Source organism: Lagopus muta, chromosome 1, assembly GCF_023343835.1.
Source record: "Lagopus muta isolate bLagMut1 chromosome 1, bLagMut1 primary, whole genome shotgun sequence".
Taxonomy (NCBI): Eukaryota; Metazoa; Chordata; class Aves; order Galliformes; family Phasianidae; genus Lagopus; species Lagopus muta.
Genome location: NC_064433.1, coordinates 86,282,073 through 86,303,241, shown reverse-complemented (window position 1 = coordinate 86,303,241; position 21,169 = coordinate 86,282,073). Strand labels below are relative to the sequence as shown.

The 21,169-nt window shown below is 37.9% G+C and overlaps 1 long non-coding RNA gene across 1 annotated transcript; it reads right to left on the bottom strand.

The window, feature by feature from the left end:
* Positions 1–6,645: 6,645 nt before the first annotated feature.
* LOC125702765 (uncharacterized) lies at positions 6,646–11,218 on the bottom strand. The gene is made up of 4 exons (XR_007380689.1): positions 11,180–11,218; positions 9,822–9,944; positions 8,487–8,565; positions 6,646–8,317 (listed from the first exon to the last, which is right to left on the bottom strand). It is a non-coding gene; the product is annotated as an uncharacterized LOC125702765 (long non-coding RNA).
* Between the last annotated feature and the right edge of the window lie 9,951 nt (positions 11,219–21,169).

Sequence of the window (21,169 nt, the reverse complement as noted above, 5' to 3'; positions counted from 1 at the left end):
GGCTAAGACACTGTGCTTACTTTGAAAAAAAATGTTATTTGCCTTGATGAAAATTTCCAAATCTGGCTGTTTAGAACAAAGGCTAAATATCTGCCCTGTTACCTACTCAACTTAACGGCAAGCAGATTCTCAAATTTACAACTTACTCTTGCGTTTTCTTCTTTTATAAGACTATGAACAGTGAGGAGCTCACAAACTGAAGCTAATTGATGTTTAAGTGATAATTCATTGATAGTTCATTGATTATTTCTCAGAGAGAGATGGTGTCAAATGCATCTCACAGGGACATAGACCACAGCAGGGAGAAGTCAGGAAGGCAAATGGTGCTCAGGATCAAACATTGGTTGTACTTATTTTTAAGATCTTGACATGACTGATAGAAAATCTCCAAATGGAAAAGGAAGTATAAACACTTCTGTAGCTTCTGAAAGTAATGTGGCTAGGAAAATTAGTCATATTTCATTTCGCACTGTCTGTTAAGCTATATGTTGACAAACCTGACTATTAGCTGTCTTTGGAGAGTATTACTAATTAACTGTAGCCTAATCATCAGAGTTACTTTGATGTCCTTGGGAAAAATCCATTTCTACATATTATTTAAAACAAAAACACAGCACTAAGAGACATTTTATTGGCTTGGCCAATGGTTTGCAAGTGAATCATAGGACATAATGCATTGCTGTTTGAAGTTGCACTTGGTGTCTTTTAATAAGATGCCACTGTTTATGGATCAGATGGAGCACAGTCTGTCTATTTACATTGTTTTCCTGTGCAAAGCATCACTTTTAATGCCAGTCTGCTGAGACTGGCAGAGACCAGCAGAGACAAAATGGCATCATTAGAGCAAAGGTGCCAAAAGAGATGTTTGGCTCTTTTTGATCTGCAGCTCTTCAGTCCTTTATAGGCCAGCAGGCAGTATTTATTAAATACTCCGAAAATCAATTCATTTGGTTTAAATTATGCTGGCAGCATAAAATGTTATGCAATTAGCAGAGAAATCTGCTGGTCTGAGCACAAGTTACAGGAATCCTTAAAGTCTGTAGTGCCACACTAAATTCAGAATTCAGTGCCTTGTTTTAGATTTACCTACATGGATGGACACAGGTAAAACAGATCTTGCAGTCCTCTGTATTGTTTGGATGAGAACTAGCTCTGCTTCCAAACTTGTGGAGTTGTCCTGCCTGGGTGTATTAGTCTGCATCTCTCACTAATGAACACTGCCTGCCTAATTGCACAGTTGCTCCTGGATTGTTATAGGAATGTGTGGGTTGAACTTTCTCCTGTCAGCCTTTACTCTGGTTGGATGAGAGATCTTTACTGCCACGGTACAGAGATTATGCTCTTCTCCATCCTGTGGTGGTTTAGCTGAGAGGGTTTTGTGTCTTCTGGAGTTGTAGCTCCCATTCAGCGCTATGGTAATGATAGGCAGAATTGTGCTAGAAATATTTCTTGAGAAATTGCACTTTGTGTTGCCTCACATCCTTTAAAACTATCACTTTTCACTTTTAAGGATGAAAAAGCTGCTTGTTGTACCTCTTGAGGGCATTGTTAATCAGGTCTTACTGAATGCTCATCAATTTAATAGATTTATGTGTATTTATTGTCATTGTAACATTTCATGTACAGTTACATTTATTACATGGAGCCTGTGCAAAGCTAGGTAGATGCACATTCAAGTCTTGACAGTTACATTGCTCATTTACTGCATTAGGGGCAGATTCTACCCAGCCAAAACAGAGAACCTCAGCTAGCCATATAAATATACTTAAGATTGGTAGCATTTGAAATAACAGGTGAGGGTACAAGCTAAAATGAGGATCCAATTGTATTGTATGAGTTCATCGTGAGAAGATGTTTCCAACCTAAACATATCTGGAGGCAAATGTGTGTATGGAAAAAGTCACAGAATAGTGAAGTGTTGTATGCAGGATCTCACAGCAGAATGTTTACAAATCTTGCAATGAACCCCTTTCTGGGGTTGTTCCCTTGTTCCTCTCCAGCTCTGTGTCAACACAGGGTTGTCATTTGTACATGGATGTGAAGATGTCATAGTGGACTGCAATTCCAGATCTCCAGCTCATTAAAAATCCATGCTTATTCATGATAACAGTAAAGTTAGCTGACTTACAGCATATGAAGACTTTTAACTAAGTTTGTGTTAGTGGCTTCTAACAATTTTAAGACATAGGATCCTGAAGTTAGGATGCAAGATTTCCTGCCTCATTTAGATATTGAATCCATACTTAGACTGAGAAGGATAGTCAGATTTTTGATGAGTGGTTCCACTGGGAGCAGTCACTCTGAGGGTCTGAATCCTCTGAGGCTGCAGTCACTCATGTCTTTGCCTGTGTAGGAATGTGGGTGCTATACTTCAGACCACCTAGTTTGGAAAAATTTATATGAGGCACTGCTATTAGTGACTAGATGTTTCAGTAATTCCAAACACTCCTATTGCCTTTGACTTTCCTTCATTTGTAAAACTAATGGCCTTGATGCATAGCTTTTGCATTACTTTGATCTAGTGTAAAGAGATAACCTTTGCAAAAATTGGTTTAGCTTTCCCATAGTTTCCCAATAGGAACAGATCATGTTCTATAATTTGGACCTTTATCCCACTGGGTTGCTGCTAACTTCAGTGGTACAGAGCAAATCATCTACAAAAGAAAATTGGCCAAAATGCCTTTACTGAATTAAGCGTAATGTTCCCAGGTTGATTCTCATTCTCAGGCCAGATTACTTCTAAAATTAGCCTATTTCTGAGAATGGTTCTTTCCAACTCCACTGAAAACATCCTTTAATTTTGAACAGTTCTTTGAAATGACCTCATAAGGTGACATAATGACTTTTCACAAGGAGATCTGGAGACTGTAGGAACATGTTGAGCGAGTATTTCATATATATCTAGATGTACTGTGTGACATATTAACACCACAGGCATATCTGTTATTCTTGAGGGGCTAACCAAAAAACTTCACCATCTTGGGCAGATGCAGTAGATAGGGCTGACAGAACAGACAAAGACTTACCCCTGGTTACTATAGCAGGCAAGAGATGAATGCAAGGGAAATCATCAGGGCTTTATCTTTGTGCTGTGTGATGTGCAATTAACATAAAGCATGTGGCTATCTTAGAAATAAGTGGTAGACTTAGATGAACTAAGTACATATTGTGAATATAAAGTGTTAAGGATTTAATTTCTGTCACTCACCCAATAGCTTGAAGTTTGGTTTCCAGAGATTGCACCTCTATCATCTTGCTGAGCTTGATTTCATCTGCAAGATCAGAAGAGTTGTTAGAAACATGGGTGGTGGCTAGCCAAGTCAGATTTACTCAGAAGCTGTAAATCACTAAATCCACAAAAGTGATAATATTCCATGTTGGTATTTTTGTTTTTAAACTTCTGAGTGGTCGGTACAACTGACAGATCTGGCAAGAGTTTGAATTCTAGAAGTACATTTTGTTGCCTTTCATACTCATATAACAGATCAGTATCACAAAAGCATAAAATCATAGAATCACAAAATGGATTCAGGCTGCAAGGGACCTTAAAGATCATCTGGTTCCAACCCACCTGCTGTGATCAGGGACACCTCCCACTAGAGCATTTTGCCCACGGCCGGATCCAACCTGATTTTAAACGCCTCCAGGGATGAGGCATTCACAGCTTTTTTTTGTGCAAATTGTTCCAGTGCTTCACCACTCTCGAGTAAAGGATTTCTGCCTAACTTCTAACCTTAATTTCCACTCTTATTCTGAAGCCTTCCCCCCTTGTTGTATCACTATCGACCAACATTCACCTACATTATTATTTTTAAAACCTACTTCCTCTTTCTTTCTGAAAGCTTCTTTAGAGTTTTCTACTTGGAGTGTAAAATCTCTGAGGCAGAGACTAGTTTTCCATCTTCTGTCTCTGCCATGGCTTCTAGGTACCCCAACAGTACCACTGCCAATAAAATAATAGTCTGTTCTCCCTTTTTCTCCTCTTTCCTGGTCTTGTGTCAGACTCTCGCTTTATGCTGTAAGATTGCACTTCTATTTGACTATTTATTATCATTATTTTACCTTTCTGCTATGTTCTGTCTTCATTTTTGTGTTGCTTCAAAACTGCATAACATTGAACAAAAAGAGGAAGAACAGTTAACAGTAGCAAAGTATTGCATTATCACTAAAAACAAATTGAGCTGTTCCTTCCAGTGGTTTTGGTGACCAGCAGTTCAACCGCTCTTTACCTGCCAACTGCTTCTCATTAACACCTGTATGCAGAACTGTCTGTAGAAATAGGCAAAAATAGCAAGTTGCCTGTAATAGCAGGTTATTCTGGAGCAGTAGTGTGGTCATGACCTTCTGATTGCTCTTCCTATGCCAGAGCACAGCAAAATCCAGCTGGGAACAGCTTTTAATGGGGCTGAAGAAAGGCAGTTGATAGGTCCAGCACTTGGTGTGGTCACAGAAGCAGCAGGTTCCCTAGACAGCAAAAATGGCACCAAAATCAGATCTCTGGAGCTCTAATACTGAGTCTCTCACTCAACTCTGTATTCAGGTCTTTCCCTTTCAACAGCAGAATTATGGCTTTCTTTTGTAATTTCCTTCCTCATATATAAGCTCAGTCAAACCACAGTAACACTGCCTTGTGGTTTAGGCATTTTAATTTTAAAGTTTGCCTGCCACTGAAAATTTTTCTTACTGAAACAGTCCCTGACATGACCACAGGTTGGACCCTGGGGTCTGCAATGTAGAGAAATTATTCAGGGAATAAGAGTGAATGTGCTCTGGGCTAACTCCTAACGCCTTGCAGAGAAGAGTCAGAGGAAGCACTTTTGAAGATCCTGAGTGCTTTTAACTAAGGCACTAATGAAGCAATGGCTTTGCAAATAAAACAAAGGTGTCTTTCCACTAATGGTTGACCTCAGCAGAGAAGAAATGATCTCTTCAGTTCCTGGGTGGAGGTGTGAAGCATGATACAATTCAAAAAGCTGCTAGCAACCATCGCTTGCAACATCAAGAGTGGATCCCCAGGATGCGCAAGGTCAAGTCCAGCTCTGCAGGCTGACCAGCAGAGCTTTGCAGAAGGAAGTACTATAGGTACTGTCAGATCTCTTCTGACATATTGTACCAGAAATAATTTTCACACTGGTATTAGCAGTATTTGTCTCGCTTCTGACACGACTTCCCAAAGGCTGCATTTTTGCTAGTGCTCCAGAGCCTGTTTTCTGTCTTCTAGTTCAAATGACACAGCACATGAATAAATTCCCTGTCTTTGGACTCACAGCATGCAGTATTGGCCAAACTGCAGAAGTGATACTTCTTCATGTGCTATCTGTGCACTTAATTATATATTAAATTTTATTTTCAACAGCTGCCAATCTGGCACATTGCAGAAGTTAAATTTAAATTAGAATACGAAGAAAAAAGCTCTGAGTACTCACCAGTGAGGAGAATTTGCTCTGCATTTGCTGCATGTGTGTCAATATATCTGGTATTGTGTAAAGGCATATTAGCAATGAGACAATAGTAAATTATGGCTAGCCTTTCAGCTGTGCAGACTATAACTACTTTAGTAGAAATAAAGGGAAAGCAAGGGATTAGAAGCAGTTTTAGGATCAGTTGCTTAGAGAGACAAAGGGGTAATGTTTAATGCGCTAAGCTACATTGATTTTTCTTGCTGGAAAAAGTCAAAAGAAGGAATAATTTTCACTTTTCAACTAAATTATATGAAGACCTTATAAATTAATTTCTTAGTAGCCAGGTAGAGTTTAATTACACTAGACAAAGATAAGGTAGCAATTTTTTCAGTACTTCTCCCCTGAGGGTAACCTTCAGAAACGGATTCAGAACATCATTAAATCTTAGGCTCTGGAGACTGATTTGGTTTTGTGACCATTTATAATCCAATTAACAGTAAACAAATAGACAAATGCACACAAATTCCAAGCTCCATCCAAACTGTCTACACAAAGTACATTGAAGTTTAACTTCCATAGTTTTCTTTAGTGCAGAAGATGCACTAAAAGAGGTGCAATAAAAATTGTTTCTTTTAGCAAATTGTAGATATAAGCATATTTAAGATTTTAATTTTTTTTTCTAAAGAGCCTGATGGCCCCCAACATGCTTCCCATCAGGTCCTCATTACTATTATCTTTTGTAAAGCAAAAATAAGGAAAGAAAGAAAAGCACTACAACATTTCATCATATGTAGCAGGAGTTAAAGCTTCTTTGGAGAAATTGCACCTTGTTATCTGGAAATACAACCACGCTTTCTGAAAACAGTCAAAGATGACTTAATGCAGAAACTCATCTACTTAGAAACACCAGCAAGTGAAAGCTTATTTCCCTAGTGCTCTGTTTTCCACTGGTTCCCCACTGAATACAGAATGAAGTTAAAGATTTCTGTCTCATGTTCAAAAGCCTACAGAGAATTTGTTGTTTTTATTTTCCTTAGCTGTAATTGGGACCTACTATATTAGATAGCTTGCAACGTCATATCTGGGCAGTTCCTCCACTGGCTCCACTGCAATAAATAAATAAATGGACAAGACTGAGTAATGATTTTTTGGGCAAGTTTACAAAACAAGCTGGGAATGAAGCCAAATCTTGTGACATTTGCACTAGTTTCATGGCAGCCAAATCATACTGGCTGCCAAAGCTACCCAAGTAAGCACATCTTTTTCCACAAGCATCATCCCTCATAAGAACTTCTAATGTAATAGTGAAATTTCTAATCACAGGACACAAAGCAGGATTCCGTTTTATGTCAGTTGCAAAGTTTATTTTAGCAAGAAATTAGAGTATCAGCCCAGCAAGATCTGACAAACATGCTTGTTCTTTTGATTTAGCTTCCCAACAACCAATGCTTCTGTCCAAAGCTCTAGTCCAAGCAGGAGATGAATGAAGATGGAAAGATGGAAAAGAAAGTCACTGTTTCCTTAAAAGTCTTCTGGTATCTAGGTATCACAGAGTCAAAGACAATAAACATAGACAGATTAATAGGGAGGAACACCTGGAAATAAATTTTGCTTAATATTATTCATAAAACGTATCACTTGATCATCTTGAAACTTCGCTATCTCCCATCTTTTCTCATTAGAAATTTTAGCCCCAGATGTTTCCCATTTTTACCTCTTGGATTTGTGCTGATATGTTATATATTTATCTGCACTTGCATGTATGCCTGTGTGGGCTGACTGCTACTTGAAGGATTACCTTTTCAGATACATTCCCACTGAAACAGATGCCTATGCAAACTTGTTTTGCAGCTGTTCTTCTAGATGAAGGCTCAGGAGGTCAGATTCTTAATAAGATTCTTCTATAAATTTGGTCAGCAAAGTTTTACTGGACAAAAATCAGCCATCCTTCCCATGTGCCCTGGACAATACACCAAAATCACATAATGACAGAGGCTCTGAATCTGTCTCAGTGAATGCAGAAAATGCAAAAATGTAGAATGTGGAATAGCACGAATACTTGTCTTCCATATTTTGCATTAAAGAGGTAAAAACTTACTGTAATTACAATGAAGTGCAGCTGTTGAATATCTAGATGGGTACATTTAAAGGCATGTACTTACATATATTCTTGTCTGAAGATTCAACCTAACTTATTTATTACTAACTAGCTGCCCAGATCTGCTGATGCTTAGGTGTGTTGGTGAGCTACTACTTTAAAAAGAAAAGAATTGTGATTATAATCTGTATTGTTATTAACAAAAAGCATATTTGTCTTGAGACAAAGCTTGAATCACATGAATATGTAACTGTATTATAACATCTGCCAAGAGGTTTGCAGGATTGTAGACAGAAGATGAAGTAATTAATTAAGGAATTACATCCACAAGGTGAAAAGTCCCCTAAGATAACTCTGCCAGAAGCTATTTTAAGGAAAGGATCTAGGGTTTCTTCATCTGAATAATTTCACGCAAATCTTTGAAGGCAATTCTTGTGTGCATGTGAATATATCTCCCCTCTTGCATAAGTGCTCTCAATCCTGTGGTCTCAAATTTTTTGTGACAGATCCCAAAAAATCTCAGTCTGTTCCTATGTGATGAGGCTCTTTGAAATCTTGGACACATTATCTAGCATTCAATATGGCAAAAAGTTACAGAAGATCTTTCAAATGCTGAAGATCAGATAGAATATTTATTCAGAAGAAGAGGGATTGCGTAGATATGTGTAAGAGATGGTGTCCATGGCTAATGCTGAGGACGATCATCTCACTCCTGACTCCTTTTCCGAGCTCTGTCCTTGGCAACAATGAGCAGCACAGGACATCTTTTCCTCTGCTCACCATGTTGTCTTTCTTTCACCTTTCAGTGATGCAAAGCCTACACAAATTGACAGATTTTTGTTCACTATAAGGCCCTTTTAAATCACTAGAGCAAAGAGCCTAACTCAAGCTCACAGAGAATCATAGAGTCATAGAATGGCTTGGGTTGGAAGGGACTCCAAGGATCATCAAGTTTCAATCCCTCTGTCACAGGCAAGGCCACCAACCTCCAGATCTGGTAGTAGACTGGTTTGCTTTGCCCAGGGCCTCATCCAATCTGGTCTTGAACACCCCCAGGGAGAGCACCTACAAAAAAATAAGACATTCCAACTGTGGCTTTCCAGACTGGTGCAATAAAAAGACATTGAATCTTAATGGCAATTTGATACAAGTTTCTCAGTCTTGTCTGACGCTTTCTATTTTTTGGATGCGTCACTGTGGGGGGGGGAAAAAAAAAAAAAAAAAGGATTAAAGAGTATCTTCTCCTCCTACTAGTTATTTGAAATATGCTATTGTTACCTTCCATGTGACTGTTTGGCTTAAGACTTCTGAAACGTCTTGTAAAATGCATGTATGCATAAGGGCACAATATCATGTAATATATCTACAACTCTTGTTACTGTTTCTATTCATTTGTAATTGCTTCCATAATGCTAGGAAAAAACTATATATGCACTAGCAGTTGTGTGCTTAGTATATTTATTTCATGAACGCTTTTGTTTGTTTATTCTTATTTAAGAGGAAAAATAGATCTCTTTTAATTTGATGACCTCCCTGGTACATTAAATACATGTCTTTCTGCTCTGCTTTTCATATTAGATTGTACTTTTTGTTCATCAAATTAGAATAATTCCATTTTCCAGTCTTTTTAAAGTAACAATAGTTATCTCTGGTTTTAGATAATGAGCAGGTTGAAAGGAACCTTCTAAAAGAATTTCATACCATTAATAAAGCAAGCAAGGAAACAAACACAGAAATAAAACACAGTGAAAGATAAATAAGAACAATTTCCTGTTTTCCTTTCACTAATTTCTGGCGAGATAGAGGATTTCTTCTCATTTTTACACTCTTGCACATATTTCAGTAAAGGCTTATGTTTGTCAAGGAAATATCTCATGGTCCTTAGATAGAGGAAGACAGGGACAGCGTATGTTGCTTATACATAGTTGATGGAAGAGCAAATATCATCAACCAATTCAATTTCAATACTAGGCAGTAAAGAAAATGTTATTTAAAAAATGCATTTATTTTGAAAATCAGAGCCTTTCAAAACCATGTCTGTCTTACACACCTTTCATACAAGATGTTTTGGGAACACAGGTACTGTAGATAGTTGTTTAATATTTGCAGCACACACAGGTATGCAGGAATTGCACTTGTGTAGTGTGTCATAAGCCTCAATGGAAGCACCTCCTCTGCTTCTGTTTACTTACCCAGAAGCCATGACCAAGCCCAAGCAAAATGGTTCCAGTAGCAGAAAATTACTAATCGTTACGACCTATATTTTCAAAAAATTCATAGATTCATAGAATGGCATGGATTGGAAGGGACCTTAAACTCACCAAGTTCCAATGCTCTGTCCCCCACTAGATCAGGCTGCCTGGGTCCTCATCCAACCTAGCCTTAAAGGTCTCCAGGAATGGAGCATCCACAGCAGGCAGCCTGTGCCAGCATCTGATTGTCCTCTGAGTAAAAAAAAAATTCTTGATATGTAGCCTGAATCCCCCCTCTTTTTAACTTTGAAGTCATTCCCCCTTGTCCTGTCATTATCGGTTTGTAACAAAAGATGGTCCTCTCCCTGCTTATAACTTCCCTTCAAACACTGGCAGGTGGCAGTAGGGTCTCCATGTAGTCTTCTCTTCTCTATGCTGAACAAACCCAACTTCTTCAGCCTTTCCTCACAGGAAAGGTGCTCCAGCCCTCTGGTCTTCATGGCCTCCTCTGGATCTGCTCAAACAGACATCTTTCCTGTGTTGGGGCCCCAGGCCTAGACACAGTACTTCAAATGAAGCTTCAAGAGGTCAGAGAAAGGGAAACCTGGTCTTCAGCTTACAGCCTGGTCTGGGCTTTGAATACCACATCTCCCAGCCTAGTTTCTTGTAGTCCTTCACCTTAGCTGTGCCTAATTACTGCATTAAGTTCTGGCATTTTTCCCATTAATGAAAAGGCAATTGATTCAACTATGAGTCTCAGATAATAAAAGATGACTATTTAAATAAAGTGGCTATTACAATCCAGAATAACAGTAATTATCTGAAAGTTGAAGAGGAGTGTTACAGCCAAACCACACAGGTACAAACCAAAAAAACCAACCAGACAAACAACAATCAACAAAAAAATCTCCACCAACACAAGCAGATTTGAGTAGCCAGCATTGTAGAATGGGAACACAAGTTGTTGCAGATGGTCATCCAGAAATATTTTGTTCACTATTCTGTCAGATCTAAATCCATATCAGCAGAACAGAACTGTGTTGCCTCTTAACACTAATTGTAAATGGAGCTATTACAGAGCCAGGGAAGTTATTATGATAGCTCTTTTTCTAAGTCATCAGGCAGCCTGTAAAACATGCCATGTTTATGATTGTAAGCATTGTATGGCTATAAGAACTGTACATCACGCCTGTTGTTCTGGAGGGGACACCTGCTGACTGTTCATATGCCAGTTTGTAAGAAGGTATGCAGTTTAGCTACAAAATCTTCATTTTGCATCTCACAAAGCCAGACTGAGCTTTGGCTAACCACCCTCCAAGCAACAGTTGAAGACACTGTCCTTTTAAGATTCAATGCAAGAAAACCAAGAATAAAATACATATGTGTACAATCAATGAACATTAAGATGTTATAATTACAAAATAAACAAGAGAGTTTGGAAAAGCAGATTACAACAACAACAAAAAAAAAATAGATAGAAAGCTTACCCTTATCCTGGGCTCACTTCCAAAACTCCAGCAGAGCAGATCTCCAGAAGAGATCCTTCCCCACTGGTAGCCAGCTCTTAAATAGGTCTAGGAGAGGTGCAGCCAGGCTCCACCCTTTCCGGCAGCACAGGTGAATTGCCTTCACCTGTGCTCCTCTGGCTGACTCATGGCTCGCCTCAGGTGATCAATCAGAGGTTCAGGCCGTGACAGCAGTTCCCATACAATATGCCAAATGCATTATTTGTTCAAGGACAAAATTTTAGTTTGCTGATGCTATTAAAAAAATGGTGCCATACTTAGACATAAACATCTCTTGATGCTTTTTGCCCCAGGGGAAGTTCTACAAAATAGAATTACTAATCCAAATGTGAATATAGTGAGAAAAGGCAGTGTAGTTAACCAAAGATACGTATACTATGGCATAGCAGAGGGTACAACATCCCCTGTTGGTTCCTAACCTCTTCCACAATGTGCTTGCCTTTTGGTCCTATGGCAAATAAATGGATGGGCGACTGCCTGGCTGCTCTGTACCTCTCATTCTACACCTTTTGTTGTGTTGTGTGGAACAGAGGAAGGGTTGTTTTAACTTGTATCTCTGCTTTGCACCTGTGCTACTGGTGCTTCCCCCGCTCTTTCCTACCTTGGTTGCTGGGGTTGTGGTAGGGTTCAGTGAGCTAGCATTTTTTGCACAGCAAGCATTGTTGAGGACAAGTGGTATCTGTCCTTGATTTCTCTATTTCATGCAGCAGTGCTTGAGGACACAAATATCTGCACGGAGTGTTTATGGGCTGCATAAAAAAACTGTCCCCGACTTTCATGCTCACTCATCCTTAACCCCTGTAGATTTAAGAGATATACATAATAAATGATTCATTATGAGAAATTATCTCTGGAGATTTTTTTAATCTTATCAAAGCATAGACTATGTCAATCATATGCAAAGTCTCAAATGGAATTACTTCTCATAATCAACCACTCTTAAGTTTGCATCTCATTTTTACCTTTTTTTTTTTTTTTTTTTTTTTTTTTTAAAGGGGATCTGATTCTTAGTTCCTCTTTTTGCAAATTGAAAGAAAGAAATAATGTGAATTTAAACTAATCTTCAGGACACACAGCAGTCAGCTGAACAGCCTCTGAAGTCTTAGGATTACCAATAAACTTTCATTTAAAAAAAAAGTCAATCACTTCAGGGAAATATATTTGTATCCCACTGGTTGCATACAAACAGAATAGACATAACACACATTAAATTAGATGTTTTATCATGTACCACAATATGAATGGCGCTAAACTACATATCTCATTGCAACAATGGCTTGTGACATAGCAAAGTGAGCTGTTAATGTTACTAATAACATTTCTGAATGTACAGCCGATAACTGGATAGACTTTGAGAAAAAGTAGGTAAAAAAAAAGTCGACTTTTCAAAGGTAGAACTGGAAAAGACATCCAACAATTATCCAGATTCATGGAAATTGACTTGAGAGTCTTTATCATGAGTTTATAATATGCACGTAGGGACCTTACCGTTAAAAACTAGATAAAAAGTAGAGAAAAATAATTTTTAAACAACTTTAGGGAAGAAGTACACAGCCTGAATTGTGCAGCTTCCATTAAAGGTAATGAGTCTGTCAGTGTGCATTTCTTGCATTGAAAATGTGCCCTTGATAGTCTCATTTAATCTCACCTAGAGACAATTCAAACTTCAGCCAGGAATGTGCTAAATATTATGCTGCATATGACCAATCAGGCACAGCCATAATTTTTTTAATCTGCTTAGTGCATAAAACTAATGCAGGACTCACCCACCTCCTGTTATTGTCCACGCTGAAAACCACCACCTTGCTGAGCCACGTGCACATTTTCTTACCAGAAAGAAGCCAGCCACTTCATGTCAGCAATTATCCAAGTCTTGTTTTTTCTTTAAGCAAGGATAGTAGAAGGCAGGTAATTGAGAAGGTAGAGCAAAGATTCCCATTCTCTTCTGGTGATCCATCTGGAATTTCTTTTCTTTTTTCAGGGTAGTTATTGGTGCAACGGATTCATTTAAGACTGATGCTAAATTTTCACAGGCTAGGAGCAGACCCAGGGATGGAGTGTGCTGAGGGGGCAAGTGTTTTAATGGGCACCTCCCTTGAGTCCCTGCAGAAAAAAGAACATGTCTTTTCCTACAAAATTTGAATATAATTTATAGGTTTATGTATATTTCTGTTGAACCTATATCCACCTATAATGATTGAAAAGGCACCCACTTGTTTGGCAGGAATTTGAATGAATTAAAGACTTAATTTCTCTGTAAAACTATATGTATCCCCTGTATGTACTAACAGCACTCTTTTGTAAAACAGCCATGTTTTACCTACATCAATACACTCATTCAAGAGAGCAAGCAATGTAAGCAATGTAAATTCTTCTCAGTTTTTTTAGCCAGAACATGTAAGAAACTGCATTTTCTGTTTCTCTAAGCAAAAATGTTCATCTTTATTTTTGTTTCCCCTCTCTTGATTGTAATGCTTGAAAGAATCCTATTCATATGTTTAAAAATAAAAAATAAAAAAGCAAAATGGTATGTGAATGATCATCAGATATGGAAAACTTTAGTTTACGATATGTTTCCTTGGAAAATTTTGAGTGGATCAAAAAAGACTTCAGAATGACAGTACATGTGGGACATTAACTTTCAGTAGTTCCAGGTAGAGCAATATCAAAATTTTTCAGAAGTTCATTTAAGCCTCGGCACTTTAAATAATTAAACCACAAAAATGTAGAAACTAAAGTGGATGTGATTTTGACATATGTTAAAAAAAATCCCACTTCTTCTGTACTGCATGATTTGGTTAGCAACCAATCAGATGAGCAAAGTGCAGTCCATTCCCACTACGCACAATTCACTCAGCACACACAAAGCCCTGTATCTTATTAAAAGATACGGTGTGGAGCCAATATCCTAAGTAATGCAGGTGCAACTGAAATATCCAGTGATGATTTGGCCACATATATATGGATTACCAGAACCTAATATTGGCAAGAGTAGAGGAAAGGAAAGGTCCCACCTGCATTCTATGTATGTGGCAGGTGCAGCTTAGTCTGTTGACTCATAGTTGCAAATGTAACATCATTATTAACTCTACCTTGTTCTTTGGTAAGAGTCTTCACGCTGTGCTTACAGGGTAGGGTGCAATGCACAGGCTTTTGTCGTTTTCCTCTTTACTAAATACCTTCAGTTCTATTCCAGCAAAAGCAGAATGCAAGGGAATAGGAGGTAAAAGATTATAGCAAGGTTTTTTCATAATCATAGAATGAATAATAGAATGGCCTAGGCTGAAAAGGACCTCAAAGGTCATCTAGTTTCATCCCCCCTGCTGTGGGCAGGTTTGCCAACCACTAGACCAGGCTGTCAGGTTTTAGATGTGTTGTGTGTGGGAATGCATGTTCTTAAACCCTGGAATAACCACTTGCATTTCTATACATTTAGAACCATTTTGAGAGATGACAGTCTGGCCCTGAAATGTTACCAATCAGTGTTTGAATGGGGCTTTTTAGGGTTCCTTTCTAAGAACAACACATAAAAAAACTGCATTTGGTGGTCAGATGAGTGAAGCACAAAGCACTAGTGAAATGAGTGATATTAAAAACCCCAGTTCTGATAACTCTTGTCCAGTAAAGGGCAGACTCTAGAGGAAGCTTCTGACTTACCTACCATATAGAACTGTCTCTGCATGCCATCACAAGAAACAAGCGATACAGAGCCTACAAGCTTCTTGTTCTTTTGTGCTGCAGAGAAGAGGCAGCCCACGTACATGCTACCTGTCCACTTTTCCAGTAGTACACACAGAGTACAGAGAAAGAAAAAGACCCATTTTAAAGAAAGTCATGTGCTTCCCAGAGCCTGTGTACCTTCACATCATTCTCATACAGATGATTTCCTCAGACATGTGTGTTACCTTGCTGTGCTCTGGTTATGCTTTTATTATTAATCTTGCAATTCTGATCTCATCTCTGGGTTGCTGGTCACATTTCAACCTGTAGATTACCCATTCAGTTCTAGTTTCCTGTGTGATAAATTTGTTGAACTGTTGTGGCCAAATTTCATGCCAGATGTATCTGAACTGTAGTGGTAAATTAAACAATTCTTGCAAACGACAATTCTAGAAACATTTCTAAAGCACACTAGGACATTTTAGGGATTAAAAGCAATTGTAAGCTTGCCTTGCCATTCTCTAGACATACTGGCTTGCTTTTCTTATTTACAGGTAATATTAATAAGGATCAAGAAGCAGAACAAGTCAGAAAGTACTATCCCACAAGATATTCTGGAGTTCCAAAATGTGCTTTACTCTCAATTCAGTGAAAATTTCAGTTACACTAGCAATTCTGATCCCTTTTATTTCAGTAATGTTGAAACAGAATATTATGTTAAACTTATAGAATTAAAGACATTACATAGAGAATATGAAGCCTAATAAGTTAAAGTTAATAACAAAGTGAAATTAAATGCTTTCAGCTTAACAAAACATGAGATCTCAGTGTGATTGAATCAAAGCAAAAGGTGAAGCATTATTCAGTCTGATACTTTTCTCTCAATTTTGGGATGGAAATTGGCATGTATGTATTACAATCCAGTATTTCTCAGTGTGAAACAGTTCTCTTGAAAATACTTTCCCATATATTATTTGTTAAGTGAACACATATAATAGAATGAGTCTTGGCTCCTTCAGTTTAGTAACAGTGCATGTTTGACACTGCCTGGCAGTGCCTGCAAAGCATTACTTTTGTTAAGTCTCCCTTGTAGTAGAATAGCTGTCTCTCAATCATACTCTGAGGGCCTTGTGACAGAATCAGAAACAAAGCTTGGCTTAGACTCAGGACTAAATAACTAAGCAGTTATTTGAGTGTTGTAATAACCATCATCCTTGAGACTTTCGTTCACAGAAAAGTTAGTACTGTGCAAATACAAGAATGTGAGATTACAATCCAGGAATGCCTAGAAGTCCATCTGTAGTAGACAAGAGGAAAGAAATGCCTGATTGACCTTGTCTGGTCATGTTTTGGAAATCCAAGGATTGACACACTGAGTTATATTAGTAAAATGAGAGTACAGAATAAAGAGTAAGAGTGCAAGCGTATATTCTTATCAGTAAATCCAGGCTCAAACTTTGTAGTACCACCCTTTGTAGACATCTTTATGGGCAATAAGAGAGGTTGCTTACTCAGAAATGTGCTTTCTAAGCTATTTAGCTCTCCAAGCCATTTTGAAAGCTTAATGTATTTGAAGATGGGTTGAGGCGTTTCTTTAATGCTTGTGGCATTAATAAAGAGAGAGCTACTGTGGAATGGCTTGTTTTCAAACCTGTGCTATAACTTGTGCAGTCTACTCTTTAGATCCAATTCCCTCTGCTCAAGATCAACAAAAGGCCATTGGCGATATTATATTGTGACTACATGTACTCTAGCGCTTATCATGCTATCTTTCTGCCAATCTCAAGACAGTCTAGCATTCAGCAGCTGTCACCAGCAGCTGTAGGCATTCAGCACCTTTGAAAATTAGCTGCAGGATATCTTAAGCCTGATATTCCAAAAGTGATGAATCATAAATTAGAAGCTGCAGTTGAAAACATAGCTGTAGTTCTTGAATTTTTCATGAGAACTACTACAATTAAAGCCTTAGAGTAGATAAAAAATAAGTGGGAAAAATCAAAAGACTTGCTGTACCCACTTGAAAGGAAGAATTCATGTGAATGATACTCACTCTAATTGTTTCAAGTAATGTCTTAAAATAATGTTGATAATTTTGAAATGGTAAATAAGATTAGTAAATTATCAGTTAAGTTACAGCAGGGTGAAAGGTCAACAGCTGGTGTGGCATCACACTAAATAGTAAAATGAGCAAACCTGTTGGTTGAAAGTTTGATAGATCCACTTGGCGTTCAGTGAGGAAAGATGTACATCAGTAGTAATTTAATTGGGATGGAAATATCTGAGGAAAAAAAATGAACACAGAAAACTAAGAGCTGAAATGCCTCATTTACCCAATTTCACATTACAGTTTCGCACCCAATATCCCATGTGCTAATCACATATTTCACAGCCAAGATATCAGATTATACTCAATAGCACAGTTTAAACAGTGTTAAACAGTGCATCACAGCATCCTGTTCTAAATTGATATTGATACCTAACTCGATGTCACATATCACCAAGAATACTGCTAGAGTAATACTGTACTGTACTGTGTATCAGAAACTCTTCTATGCATTTTGTATAACAACAGCTCCAGTTTCATGAAAAGCCCTTTTCCTCAATGAAATTTTGTAAATGGGATGTATTTAAGCCACCAAAGTTAGTGGGATAACATACAAACCATCTCAGGTCAATGAGCTGGCTAAAAGCTCCTTGACTTTTCTTTAAAAAAAAAAAAAAAAAAAAAAAAAAAAAAAAAGTATTTACCTTTGTGGTTTACTTTTGTCTGGCTTTGGAGTTAATCTCCTCATTGTCAGCACTTAGCAAGTTTTTGGATCGTGGTCTAATCTCCAGTTGTTGAAAGTAGATTCCATTCAAATGAACATAAACAAGGAGTCTTGCTCCAGTTATGCTTCAAAGGCAGTGGAGTCCAGACTTGAACTAGTTTGAAGTACAAGCTCTCTGTAGCACAGCTAGTGCAGATATCAGTTCCTAAGTATCAGCTTTTACCATCTACAGTTTCTCCTGTTGATCTGTATTATTTGAGAATTTTGGCATGGCTTGTCCATCCATCTGCATTACTGTCTGGAGACTGCCTGCAACAGCAAGACAGAAAGACTGGTCTGCTTCCAGGGAGGTTGCAGAGAATAAAAAAATCTTTGCAAGAGCCTTCCCTTGAGCATACTTTGTTTACAAATCAAGCGGGGGTTTGAAAGACAGTATACTTAAGATCGGAGTCTTTTTGTTCTGACTCCACATGGACTCACACCAAGCTTTTAGGACCTATGTGTTCCCCCTGTTGTCCACTGGGTCTGAAGCAAAGGACTGAGAGTGATTTCCGCTGGACTGGTGCATATCCCCAAAGAAGTGTAAAATGTAGTGCAGATGTTCCATATTTGTGTCCACAGGATGCACAAAACAGACTTCAAGGTGGAAGGACTTCATAGGAATGAATCCTATTCTTCCCGTTCTTTTCATTCCCAAGCTCAGTTTCTCTGTTTTCCATCTTTTCCTGTTTTGCATTGATTCATATTTTTATGTTGCCCCAGAAATACAGGGAGCATTGCTTGGTAATGTTTTGTTGATTTGGTTGGTTGTTTTTTTTCTTTTAATAAAATTTGAGGCAAACCTCATTAGTTCTAAAAATCAATATGGTGTTTCTTTATCAGTCCTAATATGTGACACACACAAAAAGCATCCATCTAGTGTATTAGAAATGCAGAAAGTCTTTAGTAAATAAACAAATAATACAATTTGCCCTGTAGTCTCACAGAGGGAAGTGCTGGTTTATTCTCCTCACTGGGCTTTCTCCACATTGCTTGTTACCAGAAAGAAGGATCTTCATTTTTTCTTATTTACGTTTTTAAGAATGCTAATTCTTATTGGTTTATTGGATTTTTCTTCTGTAAGATTTTTGTATGTACAGACTGCACAACTTCTTAGCAGCCCACAAATGTTAATATTTTTATGTTTATTTCCATATCTCATTTGGCTGTCAAAAAAGTAGCATTTAGCAGCACACTTCAGTTACTGCAATGTATTAAAGTAGTGCTGTCTCTGAAGAAATACATTATGATTCTCATGCATGATAAGAAATTTAGAAAGGAGTCAGATACTAAAAGGAAGAAAGAAAAAAAAAGAAAAAGAAAGAAAGAAATAGCTATGGACACCCAGAAAACAGATTGGTACAAATTGGTGTATGCTTCATTGGAACAAAAAGAAAAGAAAATCAATTTACATAAATAATACTCCTTTTCCTTGCAACTGATGTTGTTTAGATGAGAGTTTATAGGACCCAGTGGTAATGTCTTCCATTCTATTGGAGAGGGAAGGTTGTGCAGACACTGAAGAAGAACGGAAGATAAAAAACATCTACTCTTAATGGACTATCTTGACCTCTGCTAGTACTATCCCAGACCAAGCAGAATGTAAGTAAATGTTTTAGAACAAATGCACAGTGTTTGCAAGCTTTCTCTCTCTGTGTCTCACTGAGTTAAAGAACAGAGGGTTGTGAAGGACTGCAAAAGGTCAGACCGAGAAGTTTACAGCTAAAAACATTTGTGGTTTGCTCAACAGAGAATTAGAAATGAGGAAATGGGTGAAAACAAAATGGCTCATGAATGAATTGCTCAGAATTACGCATTTCTCACATTTGTGTTCCACGTGCTCTGCACTGATGCCCCAGATCTGGATGTGCTGGAGCTCTAACCACTGCAAATCAGTTTTACATCAGTTCTTGTCCCTTTCCTTATGGCAAAGGGTGGTAGTCTAGTGAAGAAATGGGTGCCAGTGTGTTTGCAGTATGGACACATACAGTTGATCATGTTTAACCAAATTATTTATTTTCAGAGTGCGACATTTGCTATGACATGACATAAACAAATTTCTTTCAATTTCTGCCATCATAAACATATATATATATATATTTACTTTATAATTTTGCAGAACAAAATGACATGGTATTAATGCCATCCTTCCTCAATTAGCAGTATTTGTGAACAGACAAGGCAAGGCATCAGTCTTTTTCAAGCTAACAAAAAGTTTTGCATTTATCCATAACATTCTTCCTCAGAAGAACAGTGATGACAAAATTATCACATTATATCTATACATTGACTACGATTGTATTTTGGAATTCACAGTGAGTGGGATTCTCAAAAGCACTCTGTATTGGCCCCATTAAACTCCTGCTGGCTCTAAATGGCTGCGAAAACATGCTGTTTTGGAAAAAAATCCACCTTAGTATCAGTTAAGCTGTATTTCCACATGACAGTACATCTAATTTTAAGGTGCATTGTAGAGAATCAAAATGCCGTGACCACATGACATAGAGTGCTGGAGCAAGTTGTTCAAAACTGTTAAAGGGGAAACTTGTTTGCAGTTTGCAGGTTTTATAAACGAAGTCATTGTTGCATCACAGATGTAAAGCTTAAATGCAGCTCAAGGCACAAGCCCTATGTTGGTTGTTCTGGGTAACTGTTAGAAATATGGTTGCATAACTGCATTTAGTCCTATGAGAATACATAGGGGTGGGTGAGCATGTCCTGTAGCAATCAGGAAGAGAGACTGTGCAGCCACACCTGTTTGCAACTGGTTCAAATATGCTATTTTCAACACAGCTTATCAAATTCACTTACGACCTTAACTATCAAAATGAGCAAGGTTTCATTTGTTTATGGCAGTGACACGTGAATGAAAGAGTATCCTGTTGTGATTTCATTTGGAGACAAAACAGCAGAATCACAGTGTTACTCCAGCGTCTTAGCTGGAGATACTGAGTGTATCTTTGGAATTTAATCTACTTTTCTGAGTGAAAAAGAATCATCCAATCCAGTTGACCCATGGCAGCTGTCAAAAAATAATCTGAGTAGTCAGCAGGGTACGGTGTGATCTGCTCCATTTGTCAAACTTGTGAAGTTAGGGCACTTTCTTAAGTTCCCACTGCCTGAATCCAGTGTAATAAATTTGGATTGCATGTCAATTACTGCAATTTATGACTACCTATCTCTCCATTCTGAATATGTATGTGATTTTAATTTAGGGCTTCCTTACTGTACAATATTTATTATCAGTTCTCTATTTTAACCAGCATTGAGATAACTGCTATTTTACACTCCTCCAATGTCTTCTCTTTTCAAGGTCATCAGTTTTGCGACATCACTGAGAATGAAGTAGGACGTATGGTTCTGTTTAATCAAATTTCATGCACTGCTGCCTCCTTCTTATGGCCTCTGTGCTAATTGATCAAGTTTTCAATTAAAGTCCTCCATCTTTGTTTTAATTCTTTGTTAAGGTTTTTATTCCATTACA